Genomic DNA, 26,543 nt, shown 5'->3' with positions numbered 1-26,543 from the left:
ATATATGCAGCAGATGGATAAGATTTAACAGGAGACTGTGCACAATCTATAGTATGACTCTCAAGGCAGAAGGGATCTACAGTACTAAATGCTTATTCCTGCTTAGTGGAAAGAAAAAAACTAAGTAGGTTTCCAGGATAATACATGATCACAGAAAAAGAGCTGGAAAAGTTCTGCGAGCTCATCTAGTCCATCACTTGCCAAAGCAATACGTTACCATACTCATGCAAGTGAATCACAATGTCAAATAACTTCTGTTTTACTATTTCAAGCAAAATGAAACATATAATAACAAAAAATTACATCAAAATTTGTTTCTCTTTCAGTAACCTTTTCCTTGTCCCACTTGCCCCTAAAGAAATGGGTGATGGATAGAGCTGGGTAATGGCGGTGTGAGACTCTGGTAGTGATTGAGTTTGTGGTTGATTAATTTCTACTACATTTATGTTTTCACTTGGTTATCTGATTTGATCTGGGGCAACTGATTGGTTTGTTTATTTGTGCATTTTAAAAAGAATGTCAAGGGTGCCCAAACTGCATGGATGCTCTTTTATTGTAGCTTATAAGGAACTGAATAATTTATAATTTTCACCCTTTCCATCTGAAACAAACCTCCAACAAATCATGGTCTAAACATCAGACTAAACCTATGAATAGAGCCCTGCAAATCCGCGGATATCCGCTTCATAGCCACGGATATCTCTACTCACTGGTGGCACCTGGCCCACAGCGTCCGGCTCAGGCAGCTCCAGGGCGCAGCATGCTTAGGGACGGTGGCCAGCAGCCAGTGGTTGGGTCTGGGCAGCAGGCCGGAGATGGGGCTGTCCAGCACCCACTTGCCACACCGCTTCCTGTCCAGCAGCTTGGGGCCCTTGCGCAGCACCAGTATCCCCACAATAGCCCACAATAGCTTGGCAGCACTGGTCACTGGCAGATGCGGATCAGATGCGAATCCACATTTTTGTATCCACGCAGGGCTCTACCTATGAAGTAGGTACGTATTATTTTACAAAAGTAGGAAACTGATGGAAAGACAGGCTAAGTTCTAGGTCACAGGAGTCTGTGGCAGAACAAAGAATACGTCTCAGATCAGTTTTCAATTGTGTGCTTTAACTGTAAAGCTGTCCTTCCCTTTTTAAGGTACTAGTGCTTCTCGCAACAGACCACCACAATTTTTGTTTTAAAAAGCCTGGGTTTTTAAAGATATGTCACTTTAAGAGATAAAGATCCTGTTTCCATAAAAAATTCCTAGCAATAATGACTACTAGAAAAAAGTATAGAATTATAGGAGTAGAATATTTTATACACACTTTTTAATATCTTCAATTTAAAATATAATTTCCTTCCTTTCATCTGTACCATAAAACTAGAATAGCTTAATAATTGTTATTTGTTACAATTCACTGTATATCGATTAAAGTTGAAACTTTCCGTACCAATAAGTTCCTGTATAAATAGCAACAAACAACTGATAAACATTTTGTTCACTAACTGTGACCATAAGATAATTAGCTGAAGAAAAAGAAAAGCCACCTGTGAGATTGTGAAGTTGTGGATATTTTAACTTTTTCCAGTCCCTCTTTTGAAGAAAGTGCTGAAGTTTGTCCTTTCTCAAAAGTCATAACTTTGGAAGACCCTACAGTTGGCTAATGTCAACCTCCCTTGCATTTATAGTAGTCTAGCCAAGAAAGAAAAAAAAAAGCAGCATTTCTTCAGATATCCATATGGTGCAGAATACAGCGATCATAAGAATGGCCATACTGGGTCAGACCAATGGTACATCTAGCCTAGTATCCTGTCTTCTGACAGTGGTCAATGTTAGATGCTTCAGAGGCAATCAATTGATCCGTCCTCTGTCATCCAGTCCCATCATTTGGCAATGAGAAGCTAGGGACACTTAGAGCATGGGCTTTCATCCCTGACCATCTTGGCTAATAGCCATTGATGGACCTATCTTCCAAGAGTTTATCTAATTAATTTTTTAATCCAGTTATACTTTTGGCCTTCACAACATCCCTTGGCAATGAGTTCCATAGCTTGACTGTGCGTTGTGTGAAGAAGTACTTCCTGCTGCCTATTAATTTAATTGGGTGACCCCTAGTTCTTGTGTTATCTGAAGGGATAAATAACACTTCCTTATTCACTTTCTCCTCATCATTCGTGATTTATAGATCTTTATCATATCCCCCCTTAATCATCTCTATTCCAAGATGAACAGTCCCCATCTTTTTAATCTCTCCTCAGATGGAAGCTGCTCCACACCCTTAATTATTTTTGTTCCCGTTCTCGGTACCTTTTCCAAATCTAATATATCCTTTTTGAGATGGGGGCGACCAGAGCTGCACATATTGTTCAAGGGGTGGACATATCATGGATTTATAGAGTAGCATTATGATATTTTTTGTTTCATTATCTGTCCCTTTCCTAATGATTCCTAACACTGTTAGCTTTTTTGACTGCTGCGACACATTGAGCGGATGTTTTCAGAGAACTGTCCACAATGACTCCAAGGTCTCTTTGTTGAGTGTTAACAGCTAATTTAGATCCCATCATTTTGTATGTATAGTTGGGATTATGTTTTCCAATACGCATTACTTTTCATTTATCAACATTGAATTTCATCTGCCATTTTGTTGCCCAGTCACCCAAATCTTAAATCCTTTGTGTTACAAGTTTAATTTTTAACATGTTGTCTTTATGCCTGAAACACAGATGGAAAAGAGTGAGTACATGACTATCTGACCCAAGAGGGTTTACACTAAGTAAACAAAATTAACATCCTCAGCACAAAACCAATCAATCTTCAAAGCCCACTGCCTGTACAAATACATAAAATCTCTTATGTAACAGATTTCACAGAGCCAATATCTGAGAAAAGAAAAGCTAACAAAGACTTCGTTGCCCTGACTCTCAAACTCAACAACAGAATTTTTCTTTATTTCAGCTCAAGACAGGCTTGAAGGAATAGAGATCTATAGTCACTTTGACTCTGTTCACTAAACATAAAATCGTCTTGGGCTCCTCTAAATATGTTTCGTTAAAAGAGAAAATCTTGGATAGCACAGATAGCTAGATATTCATTTTTCTTCCTCCAAATGTGTAACAATACTCCATACCTCTATCATGTTAGAGAGAAAAATAAGTCAACTGAAGCCCTTCCCCCCACGTTTTTAGCTTTTGTAAGGAGTCTCAAAATGGCCTCAGGTGAAAGGGGCTATTGAAATCATCCATGTAAACTAGGGCTGTCGATTAACTGCAGTTAAGTCACATGATTAACTCAAAAATATTAATCGCAATTAATCGCAATTTTAATCACACTGTTAAACAGAATACCGATTGAACTTTATTAAATATTTTGGATGTTTTTCTACATTTTCATATATATTCTATTCTGTGTTGTAATTGAAATCAAAGTGTATGTTATTTTTGATTACAAATATTTGCACTGTAAAAATGATAAAAGAAATAGTATTTTTGAATTCACCTCATACAAGTACTGTAGTGCAAGCTCTTTGTCGTGAAAGTGCAACTTACAAATGTAGCTTTATTTTTGGTTACATAACTGCACTCAAAACCAAAACTATGTAAAACTTCAGAGCCTACAAGTCCACTCAGTTCTACTTCTTGTTCAGCCAATCGCTAAGACAAACAAGTTTGTTTACATTTACAGGAGATAATGCTGCCTTATTATTATTTACAATGGCACTGGAAAGTGAGAACAGGCATTTACATGGCACTTTTGTAACTGGCATTACAAGGTATTTACATGTCAGATATGCTAAACATTTGTATGCCCCTTCATGCTTCGGCCACCATTCCAGAGGACATGCTTCCAGGCTGATGATGCTAGTTAAAAAAAATAATGCGTTAATTAAATTTGTGACTGAACTCCTTCGGGGAGAATTGTATGTCTCCTACTCTGTTTTACCCGCATTCTGCCATATATTTCATGTTACTGGAGTCTCGGATATTGACCCAGCACATGTTGTTCATTTTAAGAACACTTTTGCTGCAGATTTCACAACAAGCAAAGAAGGTACCAATGTGAGATTTCTAAAGATAGCTACAGCACTCAAACCGAGGTTTAAGAATCAGAAGTGCCTTCCAAAATCTGAGATGGACTTGGTGTGGAGCATACTTTCAGAAGTCTTAGAAGAGCAACACTCGATGTGGAAACTACAGAACCCGAACCACCAAAAAAGAAAATCAACCTTCTGCTGGTGGCATTTGACTCAGATAATGAAAATGAACATGCTTTGGATTGTTATTAAGCAGAACTCATCATCAGCATGGACGCATGTTCTCTGGAATGGTGGTTGAAGCATGAAGAGACATATCAATCTTTAGCGCATGTGGCACGTAAATATCTTGCGACGCTGGCTACAAAAGAGCTATGAGAATGCCTGTTCTCACTTTCAGGTGACATTGTAAACAAGAAGTGGGCAGCATTATCTCCTGCCAATGTAAACAAACTTGTTTGTCTGAGCGATTGGCTGAACAAGAAGTAGGACTGAGTGGACTTGTAGGCTCTGAAGTTTTACTTTTTTTTAATATTTGAGTGCATTTTTCTGGTACATAATTCTACATTTGTAAGTTCAACTTTCATTGTAATGAGACTGCACTATAGTACCTGTATTAGGTGAATTGAAAAATACAATTTCTTTTGTTTTTTTTTACAGTACAAATACTTGTAATCAAAAATAAATATAAAGTGAGCATTGTACACTTGTATTCGGTGTTGTAATTGAAATCAATATATTTGAAAATGTAGAAAAACATCCAAAAATATTTAAATAAATGGTATTCTAATATTAACAGTGCGATTAATTGTAATTAATTTTTTTTAACCGCTTGACAGCCCTAATGTAAACCTCATTCAGTAAGAGCATGAAGCAGATTCTATTACATTTTTCCAGAGATTTTTTTTTAAATGCAGAAGTTTCAGACTCATAACAAAGGAAGGATTAGTCCAGTGGTTTTCAACCAGGGGTCCGTGGACCCCTGATGGTCCGCAGACTATGTCTAAGGGGTCCACAAAATGTTGCTGTTACCATAGAACAGTGGTTTCTACCTATGTCTAAGATTTCCAAAGGGGTCCACACCTCCATTTAAATTTTTTTAGGGGTCTGCAAGTGAAGAATAGTTGAAAACTACTTAGCCAATAAGCAAAGAATGCACCCTATTTCAACTGTTCAGCAAAAAGTCCCTCTGGAGTATTTATTACAAACTTCCTTAAAATGGAAGAAAGAAGTCTTGTTGAAGTATATGAGTATTTTACTAGATTACAATTCACTCACAACACTAATTATAGAGGAAATTTACTAAGTGGAAAATCAAGTAGACATGTCACCAGTAAGAGGCCAGAAATGTTCTTCAGTCTCAAAACTAATATGATTTTCCCAAGTAAAAAGTGCATATAATCCTGGAAGTTTGTGTATGCAATGCATCTGTGAAGAGGTTCACAAATCTCTGCATGAGCTTTGGGAAATTGACCTAAGACCTAGATAAATCTTTAAAATAAATTGTTATATTAATCGCCATTACCTGCTGCTACCATAACGACAACATCTGAAGCAAGTCAAGGAGAACAAGATTAAAATACCACTACCACTTTAGGTACATAATTTGCAGCTTCAAAAGACTTCTTGCCATTTAGCAAATATTTATTTCAGTCATTGTTTCTATACAAATACTTAACCACTTGCTATTATACAGCATAGGTCTATAACATGGTAGCTACCATTATTTTTACTTCCATTTCTAAAGTACTTCCTCAGTCATTGGCATCAATTTAAATCAAACCATATGCATACTTTGTCATGTTCTCCTTGAATTACTCACAACAACGGCTCATTATTCACTCACTACCTGAAACTCAAACACGAATTCTAACAAATTCATGAGTCTATTTCTAAGGCGTCTCAATTCAAAGCTCCGTGCAGAAAATTCGCTTCACCCACAATGATGGACACAGTACAAGACTCTGGAGTAGACAAGTGACTCAGCTCCTTGTGGGGAATTTTCCAGTGCAACAGCTCAATGGCATTTTCTTCAAGTGCCCTTCCCATTAAAAAAGGGTACTTCTTCAAATGCAGGTAAATCTGGAATGTATCATTAAAGAGTCATGCAGTTCTGGATTAGCTGGTAAGAAGGTACATTTTCCTCCGAGTAGAGTATTCCAACCAAGCAGAAGTGTTTAATTTAACAGGAACATGAGTAAGTAAGTGCCATATAGTAGAGTATGATTTTTCTGTTTTTAAAAATTTGTTAAATTTGTTTAAAATGTCCTGCAAGCACGAAAACTCAGGAGAGAAAAGGATAAACTTAATCTTGGGCCTTGTTTTAGCTAAAATAATTTGGTGTGCTAACCATTATGTGGACCCACAACACACCTGTAACAGCTCATATGCAAGCTTCCTAACAACACACAGGCACTATAACCATTGTTTGGATTAGACTTTCTTCAAGCAAGGCTAGTCACCAACACAATGCCAACATGGAGGGAAATAGCTGGCATAACAGCCTCAATAGTGCAAACAGTTACTCTATTATGTTTTGACCATAACCAGTGTAAAATACAGATCATATTTTTTGATTGCACTGAGTTTCATTAGAGTTCCTTCTGGTGCACTTCTTGAAGGTTTTTTTATTATAATGTGTCCATTATGGATGAACCTGTCAGTTTCCATTAGGTTGGACAACCTGGAGCAATCCAATGGCTAAGAAGTCCCATTAATTTTAAGTAAAAAAAAGAATTTAGGACCACTTTATAGTGAGTATCTATTAAAAGATTACAGGCTATGTCAAAGCACAAGCAACGAATAGGCCTGCAGGGGGGTGAGGCCACTGGGAGAAGAGTGGTAAGAATCATAATGAGTTAATGCATGCTCTTCAGAGGGCCTCTTCTACTAAGAGAGAGCTCTCTCATTCACAGTACGCATGGCAAAATGTTCAGCTTCCCAGTTCTCTCACCCATAACATTCAAAGATGACACTTGTGCTACTAGAGATAGCATTAATGGCATGAATGCATTTATGGGGGTGGGGGAAATGACCTAGATATGATCTGATTTTAAATGATAGTGACCAATCTGTCACTTGGACAGTTATAAGGTTTGTATAACTTGTCTGGGATTTTTGTACCAGCCTGTAGAGAAATCGGCCTCCCCGCCCCCCCCCCCCCCCCCCAAAAAAAAAAAAAAAAAAGAGAGAGACACATTTGAACCAGGTAATAGCTAGGAAACCTAGGAAGGGAATAAGACAACTGAGGAGTTCATTTCCTGTGTGGGAACACACACATGAAGCTTTCAGCATTTTGATTAAAGATTCCAAAAACTATATTTGTGCAACTCCATCATTAGATGGGATCCTGTTCTATAGATTGTGCCCCATCAAGAGAGACAGAAATATTGTCCTTATTACTTACATAGCATTTTTCATCTTCATGAAGCTTTTTAAAAAATCAGTAACTAAATCTCTCAATCTATCTGCATTATAACGCAAGTTCTAACTCAGATGATTAAACAACACTTCTCACTCATTTAATTTTATGCAAAGGGAACACCAAAGTTTACATACATACACACACACTCTCTCTCTCTCTCGCTTATACTTACTTTCAGCCATGGGAATTATTGTTATGAGCTTTTTTTTGGTTAATGTTTCCATTCAATATCAGTGTTAGGCTGAAATGCTTTCACCTAAAATAGCCATACTGAAATGAAACAATTTGCTTCTTGGGGTCTGTCTCTTCTTCCTCCTACCATCCCCTCTATGGATTTTGTACATTGCTTCTTGTCAATAAATCAAGAGAGGAAAAAAAGTGGGGGGAAAAAAAAGAAGTGTTGATGATTTCCCATATTATGGATAACAATCACTGGGCTTGTATTCTGATAGCCTGGGACAAATCACAAAGTCCATCCTTGCACTTAGCAGCAGGCTGTAATTTTACAAATTTTATTCGCTTTTGAGAGAGAGCCTTCTTCATGCCAAAATGTCAGGTGATCATTTAAAATGGGGTGACCTAAAAGGGTTATGTCAAATTAAAATATTAAAAACATTCCTTATGGCTAACACAGACTTAGATGATTAAAAATGAAAGTATTTTTAAAACTTTATTTTTGATCATTTACACTTTTGCATTTTTCTCAGCCTGGACAAAAACTAGAGTAGAGTAGTCAGTACCATTTTTGCTTCTTAATTTCATTTTCTGGTTACCAATAGGTATGTTGCAATGCTTCAGTTACAAAGCTTCAGGAGAAATTATTTTTTATTGTTTATTATTTTTAAATGTTCAAATGCACAGTGTGCCTGTCACAATATCTCTAGTTTCCAATGGGACTATACACAATGTAGGATAAATAATAATATAATAATCTTCACTTCAATGGGAGTAGGGTTTATTTTAGGACTAGATTCTAATACAAGCTGTATTTGTTTGTGAAGTTCTTCCACTTCCAGGCCAGTCAGTCACTGAGACCCTCTAAATCACTTGTTCCCTCTTTGCCCCCGAAAACGGAGAGCAAACTTACTTTTAAACCTATTTTAAGTATAGTTAAACCTCTGATTCTTGCTCCATGGTTTGCTTGAACATGTCAAGGTTCAATAGGTGTACAGTGCTGTAATCATAAAACATTGAGTATTACATGCATGAAAAAGGTAATTTTACTGGGATAACTGCCAGTAGTGTGTGTTGGAAACTGAAAACAATTTTAGGATTCCAAGAAACTAAATTTTATATTGCTTTGATGCACATAACATGAGTTGCCTCTCTTCCCATTCTAATTTGTCTCCGGCAGTCACGTGCAAGCCATGTTTGCTGTCAGCAGCAATGACTTGGTTAAACTGTCTCTGAGAAGACCAAGTCCTGGTCTACACTGGGGGGGAGGGGAGAAATCGATCTAAGTTATGCAACTTCAGCTACGTGAATAACGTAGCTGAAGTCGACGTACTTAGATCGACTTACCGTGGTGTCTTCACCGTGGTGAGTCGACTGGTGCTGCTCCCCCGTCGACTCTGCCCACGCCTCTCGCGGCACTGGAGTACAGGAGTCGACAGGAGAGCGCTTGGGGGTCGGTTTATCGCGTCTAGACTAGTTGTGATAAATCAATCCCCGCTGGATCGATCGCAGCCCGCCGACCCAGCGGGTAGTGTAGACATACCCTGAGCCTTGTGTGCAACTGAAACTCAGATTAAGCCTACAGTAAAACATGAACTGAGTAATAAATAGACTTAAAAGTTAAAGATAGATGAGAAATCCAACAATTGTGCAATGTTGTGTGACAGAAAGATTAATACAGGAGGGAGTTTCCTAGTTCCAGAAAGCAGACAGTAAACCAAAGATGAGCTGTCTCCCCACCAATACGTAAATCTACTTAGAATTTCATAATGACCACATTGCACTATAGTGTTCTTTGTAAATTATGACAAACAACACTGTGATAACAAATGAGACTACCATGCTAGAAGCTTTCCTTGACTTATTACAATAGCAAATAAAATCAAAGCCATGCCCAAGTTATTTCTGCTGATGCATCATGAGGCAAATGACTCAGGGTTTCTCCAGTAAATCTCTAAAACATGAGGGCTCCTCAATAAAACTAACATTTTCTATTACCACAAATTCACTACCCAGAAAAATCTTCTCCAGTCCCAATCTTTAATTTTAAGATTTAGCTAACTAAGCAATATCACTTTAAAATAACATTTAATACCTTCTCCAGACTAACATGTTTTAAGAGATTTTCTTTAAAACACTGGAATGCTTTCCTCCAAAGCTGAAGATGCTGCTATGTCAAAAGAACACGATCAGAGATTACATCACCTCGAGTAAAGCCTTAAACAGCACCCTCAATAAAAACATTACTGCATTTTCACCATAGGGACAGCAAAGGCCAAAATGAGCAGTGGCCAAACCCAAAGCAAAACAATTAATTTTTAAGTCTATATTAAAAAAAAAAGTTAAACACTCACAGATAGTGCAGTCTTTGTCTCCCGGAAAAGAGATTTCCATTTCTCTCTCCTATACTCTTCCCATGTGTCTGTGAGAATGTCTCCCACCTCCCCGTTTCTTTCCACTTGTGCCTTCAGGGTGACCCAAGCAGAAGATGAGAAGTAACAGTCAATGTAATTGCACCTGTGCTCTTGCACAGTAGCATTTTCCCGGCAGCATCAGTAGAAGCAGTTTGAAACTTAACAGGATGGTGCAATTTTTCCTGACTAATGTTGTTTTATAACTGGGGGAAGGGAGAAGCGGATGATGTATTGTTAAAGGCTTTTAAAAAAGATACTGCTTAAAAGAATTACTGCACATAAACGTTAGAAAAAAAGCCATTAAAAAGGCTTTCCAAGCAACAGTATTTAAAAGTATTGGTCATATTCTCTTGGCTGGTAATCATCTCCTCATTTGATTTGACTGTCATCCAACCAATCGCTCACAACACAAAGCTAATATTAGACAATGACTTTGAGACAGTGAAAGAAAGTCATTTAAATTTTCTACTCCCTTTTGTCTGTAACTGGTAGTATACAGTACTTGGTTTCTCCTCCTCCTCGTTTTTTTTTTTGGTTTCTTTAGTACTTCAGCAGAAAAGCTATAGCAATATATAGCTTAAATGCAGCATTCAAAGCAGTCCTTGGAACCATTTACCTCTCCTCTCATTATTCCGGGAAAATTTCTGATATACAACGTACATCAATTACCTTGTGCATCTAACTGTACTGAAAGGGTTAAGTAAGTTCCACACCATTGTAACTGAGAGACGATAAAGCTCTTGGAATTTTTCCTTACACAGATTCTGCAGGTAGCTACATGTTATTGCTACCACAGAAGTGCCTTATAAAGAAATGTTACAATAATGTGTATTTATATAATACTAGACAGAGCTCTCATATTCATTTGCACTGAGGCCACAATACTGTTTCCCCACTTAAAACAGGGGCTGCAGGGTACAGTCTGAACAGCCCAAGGAAGCTTTCATGACAAAGACATAGGTGGAGAATCATAATTGAAAGAGTATAACAAAAAGTGGTAAGTGCGTCATTGATAGAGGGCAGAAGAAACGGAGGCAGGTAAAGGACGATACTGCTGGATGTTCCCAAAATCTGTACCTGGGGCTTGATGCAGGAAGTTTAGGAATGTGCAAACATCTAACCCCATATTCCTTACACAAGCAAAACTCAACTGAGTAAGGAGCTACTGGCTAGTTTGCAGCAGCTCCATGAGCTGAACTTTTTTTAAACTGGAGTCAGTCTAAACCAACATAACACCTCCTGAGTCTACAGGCAGCTTTAAACAATAGCTCTAAGGAGTGACCTTCCCTTATCCATCTCAGTTGATATTAACTCTGAATCCCAACAATCAATTAAATCTCAACATTGTTATCTATTTCACCATTAAGCAAAACACATGAGAAGAAAGAGGGACAATCCCATTATGATGATTAAAGCCTGGTCTACACTACAGAGTTAAGTCTACCTAATTATGTCAGTGACTACACTACAGTTTTGCTCTTACTGATGTAAGTGCCCTGGTACATAATAACATAATAACAGGTTTCAGAGTAGCAGCCGTGTTAGTCTGTTCAACATAATAACTTCACCTCCACAAGAGGTGTAGGGCTTATGTCAGTGTAGTTAGGGTGACACAGTATTCGTATAGACCAGGGGTCGGCAACCTTTCAGAAGTGGTGTGTCGAGTCTTCATTTATTCACTCTAATTTAAGGTTTCACGTGCCAGTAATACATTTTAACGTTTTTAGAAGGTCTCTTTCTATAAGTCTATAATATATAACTAAACTATTGTTGTATGTAAAGTAAATAAGGTTTTTAAAATGTTTAAGAAGCTTCATTTAAAATGAAATTAAAATGCAGAGCCCCCCGGACCGGTGGCCAGGACCTGGGCAGTGTGAGTGCCACTGAAAATCAGCTCACGTGCGGCCTTCTGCACGCGTGCCATAGGTTGCCTACCCCGGGTATAGACACTGCAGATTATTTACATGGGCTGTTGGCTGTCATTCTTGTCAATTTCAGGGCTCTGTGCTAGAGCCATGCAATTGACAAGAAAACCTGGCTCCCGGCTCTCCAGTGGGAGCCCAGCTGCATCAAGGTGCCCGGCTCCCTGCTGGGAGCCTAACAACTGCCCAGGCTGTGGGCGCAGAGTTCCCCGCTGGGAACCAAGGCGGCTGCTGGGCTCCTGGCAGGAAGCAGGGAGCCAAGAGCCCAGGAGGGCAGCTGTGCTCCTGGCAGGAAGCCTAGGGGGCAAGCCAGGCTCCCAGGGGGGAGCAGGGAGCCAAGAGACCAGGGGAGCAGCCAGGCTCTCAGCCTTCCACACTGCCCCTCTTAAGTCGGTGGAAGCGTTCCTCGTGAGGATGCATGCCACCGTCAGGAGGATAATGTGGACATAAACCACTGCAGTAATTACTGCTCTGACTGTAAGTCGACCTAAAATAGGTCAACTTAATTTTGTAGTGTAGACATGCCCTTATAAGGGAAGGTACTGTGAGTGCTGTCTCACTGTGGTGTTGCAAGGAAGCAAATGTGTTGGTGGCACTTGGGAGAGCACCATTATTTCTCTCCTCCCCAAAATTTGATCCCTGAGGATTGAGGTCTAACACACTGGTATCTTTGTTAGGATATACCAGAGATCTTGTGCCACAAAATATAAGCTATTACAAAACGTAGGAGGGTTGGCAAAACAAAGAGCCAAAAAAAAAAAAAAAAAAAAAGCGCCAACAGAAGCCTTCTGGAAGGTTAAACAGCCAAGCAGGAAATATCTTGCAAACTGCTGTTACTTGACCTAGTGCCTCAAGGCAGGCATTTTTTAATAAGCACAGATCTAGGAGGACATATATCTTCAGTCAAAGAGCTAAAGATGGATTCTCAATTGTCTACTTTAAGAACACAGAAACAGTTTTTTTCAGGGGGTTTCTGAAGTTGATTTAACTAGAATATGAACCATTTCATTCACATCTGAAATACAACCAACCTACTATAAGCACAGAAAAGCTACAGAACTATATGCCAAAATGTCTAACTTAGCAACAAGCAAGAGTCCTACAAACTGCTAACCTTTGCAGTCCCAGAGGGCCAGGTGTCCCAATGGATTGCAGTGTGTAGTTTTGATTGTATAAGCAATCTTGAGAGAAAGAGGTCAGGTTACATTACTGTTGACTTTTTCTGAGAGGGAAAGAGACAAGAAAAATACCTAATACATTTCAGATTTGTATATGTACCTCTAACATTTTTCCCCATCTCTTTTCCCTTTGAGAGTCTACTTGTAAGACATTCAGCTTAATACCTAGTCAATTTCAGACCAGGAGTTAAAATAGTTTCAAGTACTAAACATGCCTCTGAATCCTCCTGCCAATTTTTGTGGTATTACAATCACATTTTCTAATATTTAACACTTGTATTTACCTTATTTTCTCTCCTTGTTGTTGTGTGAAAGGTCCACACAAACAGGGGGATATGACTGACTAGAAAGAGAGAAACCATTGAAACTGAATACACACAAAATGCTGTCAAATGCATGAAGTACACAAAATGGGAGAAAAATCATTTTTCCCTTCTTTCAATTATAGTAATCTTAGACAATGCTTGTGAAATTGGTAGGTAAAACATTTTTGACAGAAGTGTAAATTTTAAGTTGGCTCTATTTTGCGTATGGAATCCTGCAATGGGTTTATAAAATGGGAAGAGAGCAGGAAATATTACTTCCTTATCCTATCTAGTATGTGGTGTCATAATAAAGTGACCTACTGAGGTCCCTTCCAGTTCTACGCTTCTATGACATCATAAGACTATTATAGTTAGCGTGCTCTCAACTGCTATTGTTAAACTTTCCATCCCTTATAACCTTCTGAGACGTCTTCTGGCTGAAGATTTCTACATTTGGTTTCTGTCAACAAGAGAACTCTTTTGAAGGTTTGAGCCAAAAAGATTTCAGGTGTTTTCGTATGAGAGGCGGGTAGTGTAGACTTTCCCCACAGTAATAAAAATCTTGACTTGTTTTTTTGGAAAAAAAACAACTGCTCTAGCACAGCTGAAATTGGGTGGGAAATAACTTGCATCGGAATTGTCTGAGTGTGTTGTTAAAAACTGGTTTTGACTGAACAAGTGATGAGGGTTTGGAAAATTCACTTTGACCACTGGTTGCAGTTTAACCAACATTTTAACCAAAGGAAAGCTGTGCTGCACATGTGCATGGCTATTTTATCTATGTAGAAAACAGGTACATCTTCAAAGGGGGTGAATTAAAACTTGCTCCATTATGCCAGGAAAAGGTAGAGCCTTCCACTAGGATTTTTCTGAATTTCACAAGGATCCAATAAGCTTTCTGTGACAAACGAATATCAAAATGTCTGAGCTGCGCTTCCACCGTGTCAATCAACACCATGTAGTCTCCTGGCTGGATGCCTGAAAGTGTAGCCATCACAGTGTTCTTCTTGAACCTATGATATTTGGCATATTTGTCTAGCTAATCAAGGTATAAATATTTTTGGATTTCTTGAGAACTACAAAAAAAAAAAAAAAAAAGAGGTGGTATAGACTCAAATCTTTCAGACTAGAGAATAGGCCCAGTATTTCTACAGGAAAAGAAAATTGATGGCAGTTTATATCATGATTTACAGGCTTTGCTTAAATTAAATGTGGTTTTGGATATTCTATACATTCTATGGTATGGCATGTTCTTTTATCCATTGTTTTCAAGACTGTGAAGAGGGTCATTTACCACAGGCACTACCCAGTGGTTAGGCAGGGCATGGCAAGTCCTCTTCTTTCCTGGAACTCCTGTTTACAGCCGTGATCTGGCCCTGCAGTGACTCAGCCATCCAGTCAGGTCACACATTCCAGACCGCCAAAGAAAGCAAGTCTTTGGATGCCTGAAAGAGCTTTGGGGCCTTCTCCTTAGGTCAGGGACTTCGGGTCTGGACCCTTGTGTGTCCAGAGCCTTCTCCAGCTTGGTTGCCTGCTGAGGATAGACTCTTATCGTTGCCACCTCTTTAGGGATTATTAGGGGAACCTGGGCCCACTATCTCCATCGGGTTGGCAGCTAGGTCCTGCACCTTGGGGTGCTATGCAACTGCCTCCCCGGATCACTTCCTACCAGAGTCCCCTTTTTCCCACAGGGTAAATTAAAGAACTGAACAAACAACAAAGTTTCTGACCTTCAAAAATAATCATCAGCCCCTCCTTTGCAGGCTTGGTCAAGTCACTATTGCCAGGCCTCAGTTAACAAGAGCTCCTGTAGTGCTCCTTCCCAAGAGCTCAGAGCACAGGTCTGTTCCCTTCCACTGCCCACCTCAATTGAGCTGGCCTGCCCTCCTTTTGAGTTCCTCCCTAAGCTCTGCATGCATTGCAGGAGTGGTGGGGCTGCCTGGACCCAGGGCAACTGCTTAACTAATTCCTTACTGGTGCGGGATTTGTATGCCCTGCCACAAGGACTCATTTCTCATGATGGGCTTCTTCCACTCCTGCAAGAAGACATAGAGTTTCCTCCCAATCCTACAGAAGATTTCTTTTCTGCACACATATCTATTTTCCTGAGCTGTATGAGTCTGACTGTCTGTATTAGGAATAGGCCTGAACTAAAATATATAGCTCAAATGCAAGATTTTTTTTAATGGGTGGAGTTCCAGATGTGAACTTGCATGTTCAAAATCTGACTGCATAGCCAAACTTCCTCCCAGTTCAGGGGGTTAGTTTTCAATTATAAAACGAGGCTTGAGCTATGAACTTTGATTTGTGGTTTTGATTCTCTGTACCTTTAGTCCTCTGAACCCAACTTCCAAAACTTCTTTTTGATATAGAATAGACTTTCCTCTGGGATCTGAACTGCGATAGGAGAAAAAGAAATCTTATACTTTGGTTGGATGGATGTGTAACAGTTGGCGCTTGATGGAGGTGGCACATAGTGAATAGAGGGTAGTAGGGGAGCCCAGGCCCTCGCACTGTACCAGACTCTGGCCCAGGGCCCTCTGAGGGTAGCCAAGGTCCGGCACCCCAGAGAACCTTAAGACAGTCCTCCTTGGGCCACTTCCTACCACTCCACGCCATAGTTCAAGCTTTCCCAGTCTATAACCAAGATAACACAAAACAAACACAATGCCTTTAGCCTGTCTGGATTCTAGCGGGTCAGTTCCTCTCTTTGCAGAGGAGCAGCATCTGCGTCCTTCCTCAGGAGCTCCCAAGGCCAGGTTCTTCTCCCTGCCTGGTCAGCTCCCTTCTGAGCAGTATGGGCACCTTTTAAGCCCCACTGGAGCAGGCTCTGTAGGGGCAGCTGGGTGGGGTTGTCTGGGCCCAGAGTTGTTCCTTAACCCTTTCACTCCCAGTGCAGGTTTTATACATCCCGTCACAGAATGTTTTTACTCCCTCCTCCAAACTTTGAGGTTGAAGAGGGGACAGGACTATATCAGTTACATGAAACAATTAAGTCTGGTACAAAGTTGTATTATCTAATTTGGGGATTCTGAATAAATTAACAGTGAATACTAGACTAGACAGAATTAAAGTCATACCTCTGAACAGACATCCACTAGATCTAGAGTAAGAGTTCAGATTTTACTATGACAATGATGTCATGATAGTGTTGTAGTTTTTATCAAGGAATGGGCATACTACTTCCATTAGTACTGAAATATCCAATGAATAACAACATTAAAGAAAATATCCATGAGTCTATGTGAATGCTAATGTTTCCAGCAACAGTACGAGCCTCATGAATAAATTACAACAGACTGGGGGGGTGGGAGAGGAAGGAAATCATGCTTGCAGTAAGGAAAGCTTGATGTTGCTTGGAGCTAATGACCCTTTTATGCACATTTAGGGATGCTTTACTCAAAGAAAGAAGAGATAATTCTGTACTCTACAGGAACTGCACAAAATTGGGAAGTCTGCCACATTGTACTTCCTTCCATTTTACTGATGTACTACTAGACTGAAAAAGCAATATACAAATAAACAATATTAGTTCAAAGAGGAGGGGTTGAGTAAGTTTGGAGAGAAAAATGCTAGATTTCAAAGCAAAGAGCAAAGTGCTTAATCAAGAAACTCTTTGAGGAAAGTCTGATAGCCAGTAGAAAGACAATGGAAATGGATTTGAACTATGAAGAAGCTACATAAAACTGCTGAGCACAGAGAAGTATACTAAGGAACTAGGAAGAGTGATATACACCTCTACCTCAATATAACGCTGTCCTCGGGAGCCAAAAAATCTTACCGCGTTATAGGTGAAACAGCCTTATATCGAACTTGCTTTGATCCACCGGAGTGCGCAGCCCCCCCTCCCAGAGCACTGCTTTACCGCATTATATCTGAATTCATGTTATATCGGGTCACGTTATATCGGGGTAGAGGTGTACCACAACTGTTAGAACATAAGAACGGCCATACTGGATCAGAACAAAGGTCCATCCAGCCCAGTATCCTGTCTGCCGAGAGTGGCCAATGCCAGGTGCCCCAGAGGGAGTGAACCTAACAGGTAATGATCAAGTGATCTCTCGCCTGCCATCCATCTCCACCCTCTGACAAAGAGAGGCTAGGGACACCATTTCTTACCCATCCTGGCTAATAGCCATTAATAGACTTAACCTCCATGAATGTATATAGTTCTCTTTTAAACCCTGTTATAGTCCTAGCCTTCACAACCTCCTCAGGCAAGGAGTTCCACAGGTTGACTGTGCGCTGTGTGAAGAAGAACTTCCTTTTATTTGTTTTAAACCTGCTGCCCATTAATTTCATTTGGTGGCCTCTAGTTCTTATATTATGGGAACAAGCAAATAACTTTTCCTTATTCACTTTCTCCACACCACTCATGATTTTATATACCTCTATCATATCCCCCCTTAGTCTCCTCTTTGCCAGGCTGAAAAGTCCTAGCCTCTTTAATCTCTCCTTATATGGGACCTGTTCCAAACCCCTAATCATTTTAGTTGCCCTTCTCTGAACCTTTCCTAATGCAAGTATATCTTTTTTGAGATGAGGAGACCACATCTGTACGCAGTATTCAAGATGTGAGTGTACCATGGATTTATATAAGGGCAATAAGATATTCTCCGTCTTATTCTCTATCCCTTTTTGAATGATTCCTAACATCCTGTTTGCTTTTTTGACTGCCGCTGCACACTGCGTGGACGTCTTCAGAGAACTATCCACGACAACTCCAAGATCTCTTTCCTTATTAGTTGTAGCTAAATTAGCCCCCATCATATTGTATGTATAGTTGGGGTTATTTTTTCCAATGTGCATTACTTTACATTTATCCATATTAAATTTCATTTGCCATTTTGTTGCCCAATCACTTCGTTTTGTGAGATCTTTTGTGAGTCAAGATCTCTACCACTATATATTACACAGCTCTAATATTACAGTTTCACAAAGATGATACAAGGTAATACATTTTTAATATGCTGCTGTACAAAAAAAAAAGCAATGAAGGGATATCTCACAGTATAACCTCATTAAATGTAGGCAGGGCTTTAAAAATCCACTCCTCGGGAGTGGGAAAGTTTGCCCTGGCAAGAGAGAGGGCTTCCACTATTCTCCAGAACTTAAGCTTTCATTTAAAAATTAAGTTTCTAGACTTTATGGCTGCAAGAATAATCTCCCAAAAGTGAACCAAAGGTAAACCAACACAGTATAACCTTTCTGAGTCTGCATAAAGCTACTAGGTAGCTCCAACGTACCTGCAACTGTTCATAGTTGTTCTAATCAGAGAGACAGTGAAATTAACAAGACTGATCAGTTTCACTACTGCTATATGCAGAACCCCACTGCCAGCAGTGAAAATGTCAAGAATCACATCAATTTCAGACGGCTGCTTGGGAAGTCAATGATCAGGTACTGAAATTATTGAGGGGAGAGAATGTGAAAACCAAAAGCAGGGGGAAGGGCAGAGTAACAGGGATCTTCATCCCTCACCACAGGCAGGAGTCATAGGGAAGGGAGAAGGGGGAAAGTTCTCTCTCTCTTTCAACAACTTGAGGAGAACTTCAAATATATGCCTACTAAATCCAGTAGTTTTAAATTGTTCTGTCTTGCAAATCCAGAATCATTTGGCTAGACCATAATCTGGAACTACTTGGTTATTCACTAGGGACTTCACTATTGCTACTGATTACACATGGAAGGTGCTCAGATACTATGGTGATGAATGATAGTATAATCCTAAAATAACTATGTGGCAGAATGTACCCCATGCCCACACCCTACACACTGTTTTATTCTTTGTACAAAATATGCCCTGTAAGGAATCTGAAAACTCATAATTTGCTGGTCAATATTGTCCTGATAAAATGTGTAGCAACACTGTATGTGAAGTTATAAAATTTCACTGTATGGTGAACTTAACAGACCTTCCAAACTGAGGTTGGCTCTGCTTAATTTGCATTTAAGCAGTAAACAGAGTCGTCAAGCAGAAAGGAAACAAGAAACTCCAACAGGTTAGGAAAAGCAGCAGAAAACATCCTTTCCTATAGACTCTCTGTCTCCAGAATCTCAGCTGGAAATATTTTCCAAGGGCGGACTGACACTATAAAAGGGGAGGGACAAACACCCCAAGGACCCCTCCTCTCTCTCTGTCCATTGATTCACTGCACCATAAGGGACAAAGGAAGCAGCCAGTGAACTGACCTAAAAAGCTGGTCAAGACTGCTGAGAGCATGTGGTGAGAAAACCTTGCTTTGAATTTAACATACTTTGCTAAGTTGGGCACCAGTTGTTTTATCTTTATATTTCTTTTAACCATTTCTGACTTTTATGCCTTAATACTTTTACTCACTTAATCTCTCTCTCTCTGTAGCTAATAAACTTGTTTTAGCTAATCCAGTGTGTTTGAAGCAAAGTGCCTGGGAAATTCCATTTAGGGAAAACAAGATGTGTGAATATAATTTCTATTAATAAAATGACAGACTTTATATAAGCCTGCATTGTTCTTGAAAAGGCTGGGCAGTACAGGACCTACATTTCTGGGGGGGAAATCTAGAAGGGATGTGTAGGGGTCATCCTGCAATATAACACTGGCTGGTGAGACCCAAGGTGTGGCTGGCTAGCTGCAGCACATACAGAGACATAGCTGAGAGTGACTTGCATGCTGGAGACTGTTTGTGAGCTGTTCAGACTGGAGGCCACAACAGCAAAGCTTTGTAAAGGGCACCCGAGGTTAGAGGACAGGGGTGACACAGCAACTCATTAGTCTGGATTGTACCCTGGGTATGCACAGTTAGATAAGAAAGACATCACTAAAATATCCTTTTCCTAATATCTTACATGGACAACAAGATAGTGTCCCATTCGTCAAAACCTGAGGCGATGCAGAGCTCCTAAGGTGCAACAGAACAGGACTCCCTCCAGACCTTACAAAGAGCAGAAGCCTTTTACACTTTATAAAATGTGTAAGAAGCCTGACTTCAGCCCCAGGTGTCACTATTATTCACAGCAATATATTTCGCTACACAGCTAAATCAGTGTGATGGGGTACCTAGGGTGAAACCTGGACTGTGGGATCGCTGAGCCCTCTGTCTTACCAACCTAGGGTATTCCTCTCACACCGCGATGCTGTGACAAACTACAAACCTCTGGCAGGTACTGCACTTACAGACATCCACAGGCAGGGGCACACTCCAGGGGTAACATGAATGCTTTGCCAGCTACTCATGAACCAACAATAGAGAGGCTCCAGCCAATTCCCCACATCTCCCCAACCTCGCACCCCAGAACTGTACCATCTTGTCCTGGTCAGAAGCCTGACCAGTGTAAGTTCATTACCTTGTCCGCCCCTTCCTCAATGTGAAGAGGACACACATTAACCTTTGTAAACTGAGCTGAAATTTCCCAAGCACTTCAACCAAAACACACTGTTTTAGGTAAAATATAAAACAGATCTATTCACTACAGAAAGATAGATTTTAAGTGATTATAAGTAGAAAGCATAGAAATCAAAGTTGGTTACCTAAGAAATAAACAAATTCACACTCTGACTTCTACAAACTAAACAGGATTTGAATCAAGTAGTGTCTCACCCTGACAGATGGTATAGTTCCTCAATATACAGGCTGGTACTCCTTTCCAAACTGGGACCACCCTCCCCAGTTCAAAGTCTTTGTCCTCCAGACATGTTGAGACGTGTTGTCCTCAAGGTGTTGAGCTGTGGGGGTAGTGAGGCCAGTCATGATGTCACTTCTCCTCTTCTATAGTTTCTGCCAGCTTGCTGGAAAGATCTTTTGACGTGGGGATCAGGCAGTCCCCATTGGTCAAGCAGTCTCCATTGTCTATGTGTTCTCTCTGAGAAGTTTTCTGGGATAGCTGTCAGGAGTAGATTCCCTTTAATGGGCCATCAGTGCGTCTGGCTATTCCATTGTTGTACCTGAAAAGCTGGTTGTGGGTGTTCCCAACCTCACAACATATTTCAGTAATACACACATAGCACATACAATCCAACAGGATATTAATGTTCAACAGTTCAAGACCTTTAAAATGATACCTCAACAGGCATACTTTGTAAGATAGATATCATTATTATGACATGACAGTGGTGAATATGGAGGTTCCAAGGTGCTACTTTGAGGTACAGAGTGCCACAATCAGCCACACATGTATGTACAATGAATAATTCTTAGCTATGCATACTGCAACATTTTTCAAAGGCTCCTAACTCACTCACATCAAAACCAGTTTTCTTCAGAACAACCAAAGGCACTTCTCCTCAGTGAGTGCTACATCCAATCTAAATTCCAACTTTTAACCCACAGCTTTTTTAAGCTTTAGAGCTGTTTAAAAAAAAAAAGTGTGACTTTTCTTTGAACAGGATAAGTATTTTTCCACTCAGATGTTCCTAAAAATTTACCTTCAGAGATCATGTATCCAAAATTTCAGTCTGAAAGCTGAAATTCTCAAAGTTATGAAATTTGTGCTAGAACAGAAATACAATGTAACCTTAAATAGAGCAGTTGCCACCACTCATACTAAAACATTAAGCAGTGTTACTGAAATCGTGAAAAATCAGCAGATTCAATGACTAATTGGCAAAGAGTAATAAACCCAATAGCTGCATGTGGAAATCCTGTAAAATGACATAACTATTGGGTGCCTTCTGGGGTACCATCATAGTCTAAATACTTTATATTCTTATCATAAAATTAAATTATTTTTAAAACTTGAGTGTTGTGATATTATTTTGGAGAAAAATCAAAACTACAAGTTAACAACATCTTTTCATTGAACTTCCTGAAGGAAAAAGTTAGAGATGATAGACTGGGAGAAATCAAGATTTGTTTATAAAGAAAAACAATGCTGTAGTACAACTGCAAGTAATCAATATTCTGCTGCTCTTCATAAACAAACTACAAACTGATAATTTTAAAATTGTTTTTTCCCATCCTTTAATGTTTATTTACTTACTGCATTTTACACAGCATGAACAAGTAAGTTAAGGGGCCATTTCTGTTTACTTTCTGGTCATCTACATAAAAATGTTTTCAGCAATTAAAAAAAAAATAGAGTTTGTATGACTTCACAAAAAGAATCCACAAAATTTTAATTTTGTGCTTAAATGGTCTGAGAGCATCTAAAAAAAATAAATAAATAACCCAAACAAACAAAAAACAGACCCAAATTGGTGTAATGTGGAAACATGGATCTTAGTTTCAGTATTTCTTTGCAGACAGATTTAGTTATACTCTTGGCCTTCACAACATCCCCAGCCAATGAGTTGCACAGGTTGCCTGTGCTTTGTGTGAAGAACTACTTCCTTATGTTTGTTTTAAACCTACTAACTATTAATTTAATCAGGTAACTCCCAATTCTTGTGTTATGTGAAGGGGTAAATAATTCCCTATTCACTTTCTCCATATCTTTTGTGATTTTATAGACCTTTATCATATCCCTCTAGTCATCTCTTTTCTAAGCTGAACAGTCCCAGCCTTTTTAATCTCTCCTCATATGGAAACTGTTCCATATCGCTAATCATTTTTGTTGCCCTGCTCAGTATCTTTTCCAATTCTAATATATCTTTTCTGAGATGGGGCAACCAGAACCACACACAGCATTCAAGGTGTAGGCATACCATGGATTTATATAATGGCATTATGATTTTTCCTTTCTATCCTTTTCCTAATGGTTCCTGACACTAAGCGTTTTGGACAGCTGCTTCACACTGAACAGATGTTTTCAGAGAATTATCCTCGATGACTCGAAGCTCTCTTTCTTGAGTGGTAAAACTAATTTAGAACCCATCATTTGTATGTATAGTTGGGATTATTTTTTCCAATGTACATTACGTTGCACTTATCAACAGTGAGTTTCATCTGCCATTTTGTTTCCCAGTCACCAACTTTTGTGAGAGCCCTTTGTAACTTTTTGCAGTCAGTTTTGAACGTAACTATCTTAAATAATTTTGTATCATCTACAAATTTTGCCACGTCACTGTTCACCCTCTTTTCCAGATCATTTATAAATATGTTGAACAGCATAGGTCCCAATACAGGTCTGGCCAGACACTGTTATTTACATCTTTCCATTGTGAAATTGACCATTTACTCCTACTCTCTGTTTCCTACATTTTAACCAGTTAGTGATCCATGAGAGGACATTCCCTCTTATCAGCAAATTGACAAATTGAAATTACTGTAAGAAAGAAGCCCTATAAAACTGATTGTACTTTTCTATAACCAGTAACAAGTAGCATCTAAACTGTTATCTATTAAACCCATGAAAGAAACAGTGAACTACTAAATGTTAGTTCATTTAGTATCTCCATAGCCTAAGACTTCCTTATATAGTGGGTTGGTTCCACTTTCTAGAAACTAATAGCCATAGGGATTTAATAATTCATTTTCTTTTTTAAAAAAAATCACATGTTAAATGTTCCCTATACACCTGCAAATGCAGGTGTGACCTTGTGACATTTTCTCAAGGTGTCCAGGATTGGGAGTCATGTTGTTACCTACCTGCCTCCAGTGAGAGTGAGACTTCATGGTGCTTAACAGCTCCCTACAACACCTGCCTGTAAGCTATCCAAAGAATCTTCTCAGGGCATTGCCAGCTTTGCAGGTTAACTGTACGTGCACCTTAGTCTCCAAGCCCCTTTGAAGCGTTCCTCTGTGATATCCAACCCCTGTCACTAGTTACTCACAGAAATACTAGGTTTGCTATCCTCCTGGGGCGCAGTGCACACACTAGCTTGTTTGATTCAGTTTAGGATCAATTCCTATATAACATCACAGCACTGACAGATATTTATAGTGAAAACAATCATAAGCTTATTATCAAAGCCTAAGATTTAAGAGATAGCAAGTAAGGATAATAATGCAAACAGAAAGGTTACATATAAAACAAAATTATAACATGCCTCCTAAAGCCTAAACTGAACTTAACAAGCTAAAACATAGACTACTTTAGACAATCTCACCTAAAACAATCTCCCAGCATCTCCAACCAACATGGGTGGATCTCTCTTTCATGAATGCAAAAGTGCGGTCCTTTTGCTTCCTTCCTGAAAGAAAGTAGTATCGTTTTAGAGGGTCCTGTGGCACCTTTAAGACTAACAGAAGTATTGGGAGCATAAGCTTTCGTGGGTAAGAACCTCACTTCTTCAGATGCAAGTAATGGAAAACCCACGAAAGCTTATGCTCCCAATACTTCTGTTAGTCTTAAAGGTGCCACAGGACCCTCTGTTGCTTTTTACAGATTCAGACTAACACGGCTACCCCTCTGATACTTAGTATCGTTTTGTTTCTCCTTATATCTCCCAAAACTCATTGATGGTTCCCAAAGTCTGGATCAGCGCCCCCCACCCCCGAGGTTTATTCTCTGGTGTGCTGACTTCATGTTGACTTTGCATCTTCATACTGACTTTGTACGCAAATGTGGTTCCCATTCTGTTGGCTCACAATCCTTAATTTACATGGGGGGAGGGATAGCTCAGTGGTTTGAGCATTGGCCTGCTAAACCCAGGGTTGTGAGTTCAATCCTTGAGGGTGCCACTTAGGGATCTGGGGCAAAATCAGTACTTGGTCCTGCTAGTGAAGGCAGGGGGCTGGACTCGATGACCTTTCAAGGTCCCTTCCAGTTCTAGGAGATGGGATATCTCCATTAATTTATTTAATTTATTTATTTAATTTATGTGAACCAAGGCAGACAGGTGAATATACATCCTTTGTCTGGCAGAAATCTGTCTGTCAACCCTGCCTTGATTCAGACTTTAGGAACATATTTTCATCATATACGTATAACTTTTTACATAGTATCTGTACATATATTTCACAACAATATTAATGATCAGCATGATCCTGGCTTCCTTTAAGATCAACATTACATCATTTATAGATAAGTACCATGAAAGCGAGGTGCTAGGGATAGTGAGTTTCTCAGACCTATTAGGAGTTGCTGTTACAGAACAATTTGGAACTGACGGGTTTGTCGGGGTCACAGAGCGAAATGCATATGCTAGAATATTTAGCTATTGCTTCTGTCATTGAAATGCATCATATATGTTTAACCATTACTTTATAAATATATCAGGTCCACACTAGCTATCTTAACTGAACTAACATAACATGCAGCTCTGTAAATGTAAAGTTTCTAGAAGCCTTATACAAGTTCCACAAATACTATAAAATGCAGAAGAGAGAGTAGCTTTCAGTAGGTGATGTAGATATTATATAGATATAGCATTTACATGGACACTTTTGTCAGAATTATGTTGATTTATAATTAGGATTTATTAGATACAGAGGACGAATCCCTGATCCTGCAATTCAGCAGTGCTCCACTGAATTCAATATAAACATGTGCTTAGTTTTATTCATGTGTAGTCCCACTGAAGTCAAGCCTAAGGATGGTATTGCTACTAACCTTACAAATATGGTGGATTACAGGTACTTCCTACTTTTTGTAAATGTTGTTGGTTAAGAACTAGGTTAATAGATTAGCCTGACCGCATACCAATGTGTTTAATTTTAAACAGTATTTTGTACTTATTTTAAATTATTGAAATATAAAAAATGTACAACAAACAAAAGCAGTCCTACACATAAGTTGCTCAACTTCATAGTTCAAAAGTGATACCATGTGCAGAAGTGATACCATGTGCAGAAGTGATACGGTAACTAAAGGATCTCTGTTTGCTTTCATCTGCTACAGTAGTTCTCAATCTTTTCCAACAACTGTACTACAGCAGTTTCCCAGACTAAGACCTCAGCTACAACAGCAAATTCATGACATCTCCCATATGATTTTGCATTCTGAATCTAATTAGGTATTTCTAAAACACCAATCACTATGGTAGCTAAGAGGTGTGCTTGTTCTCCAAACTGCATCGAGTTAATGTTTTTCCAAATGCGAGCCTTACAGCCCCTCAACTCCAGACATTAGGTCATACTGGGCCACTACCACTGCCCACTTCCCAATTAAGTACCACACACAATGGAGCTCGAGCTGCTCCATCAAACCGATCTCAGCATCATCCTTAGGCTGCATTACACCTGGGTCCGAGCCAGTGGCGGTGCCAACCCCCGCCCACCTCCCATGCACTGACCCGGGCGCTGCAGC

At 39.5% G+C, this 26,543-nt stretch overlaps 1 protein-coding gene across 2 annotated transcripts in view; it reads right to left on the bottom strand.

Moving 5' to 3' along the window:
* The window catches only part of VEZT (vezatin, adherens junctions transmembrane protein), an 86,336-nt gene that overhangs the window by 59,541 nt on the left and 252 nt on the right, over positions 1-26,543 (bottom strand). The gene's annotated exons all lie outside the window — the stretch shown is intronic.

This window comes from Terrapene carolina, unplaced genomic scaffold (genome assembly GCF_002925995.2).
Source record: "Terrapene carolina triunguis isolate 2854851 unplaced genomic scaffold, T_m_triunguis-2.0 Scaffold68, whole genome shotgun sequence".
Classification (NCBI taxonomy): domain Eukaryota; kingdom Metazoa; phylum Chordata; order Testudines; family Emydidae; genus Terrapene; species Terrapene triunguis.
This window is presented reverse-complemented; position numbering and strand designations above follow the sequence as displayed.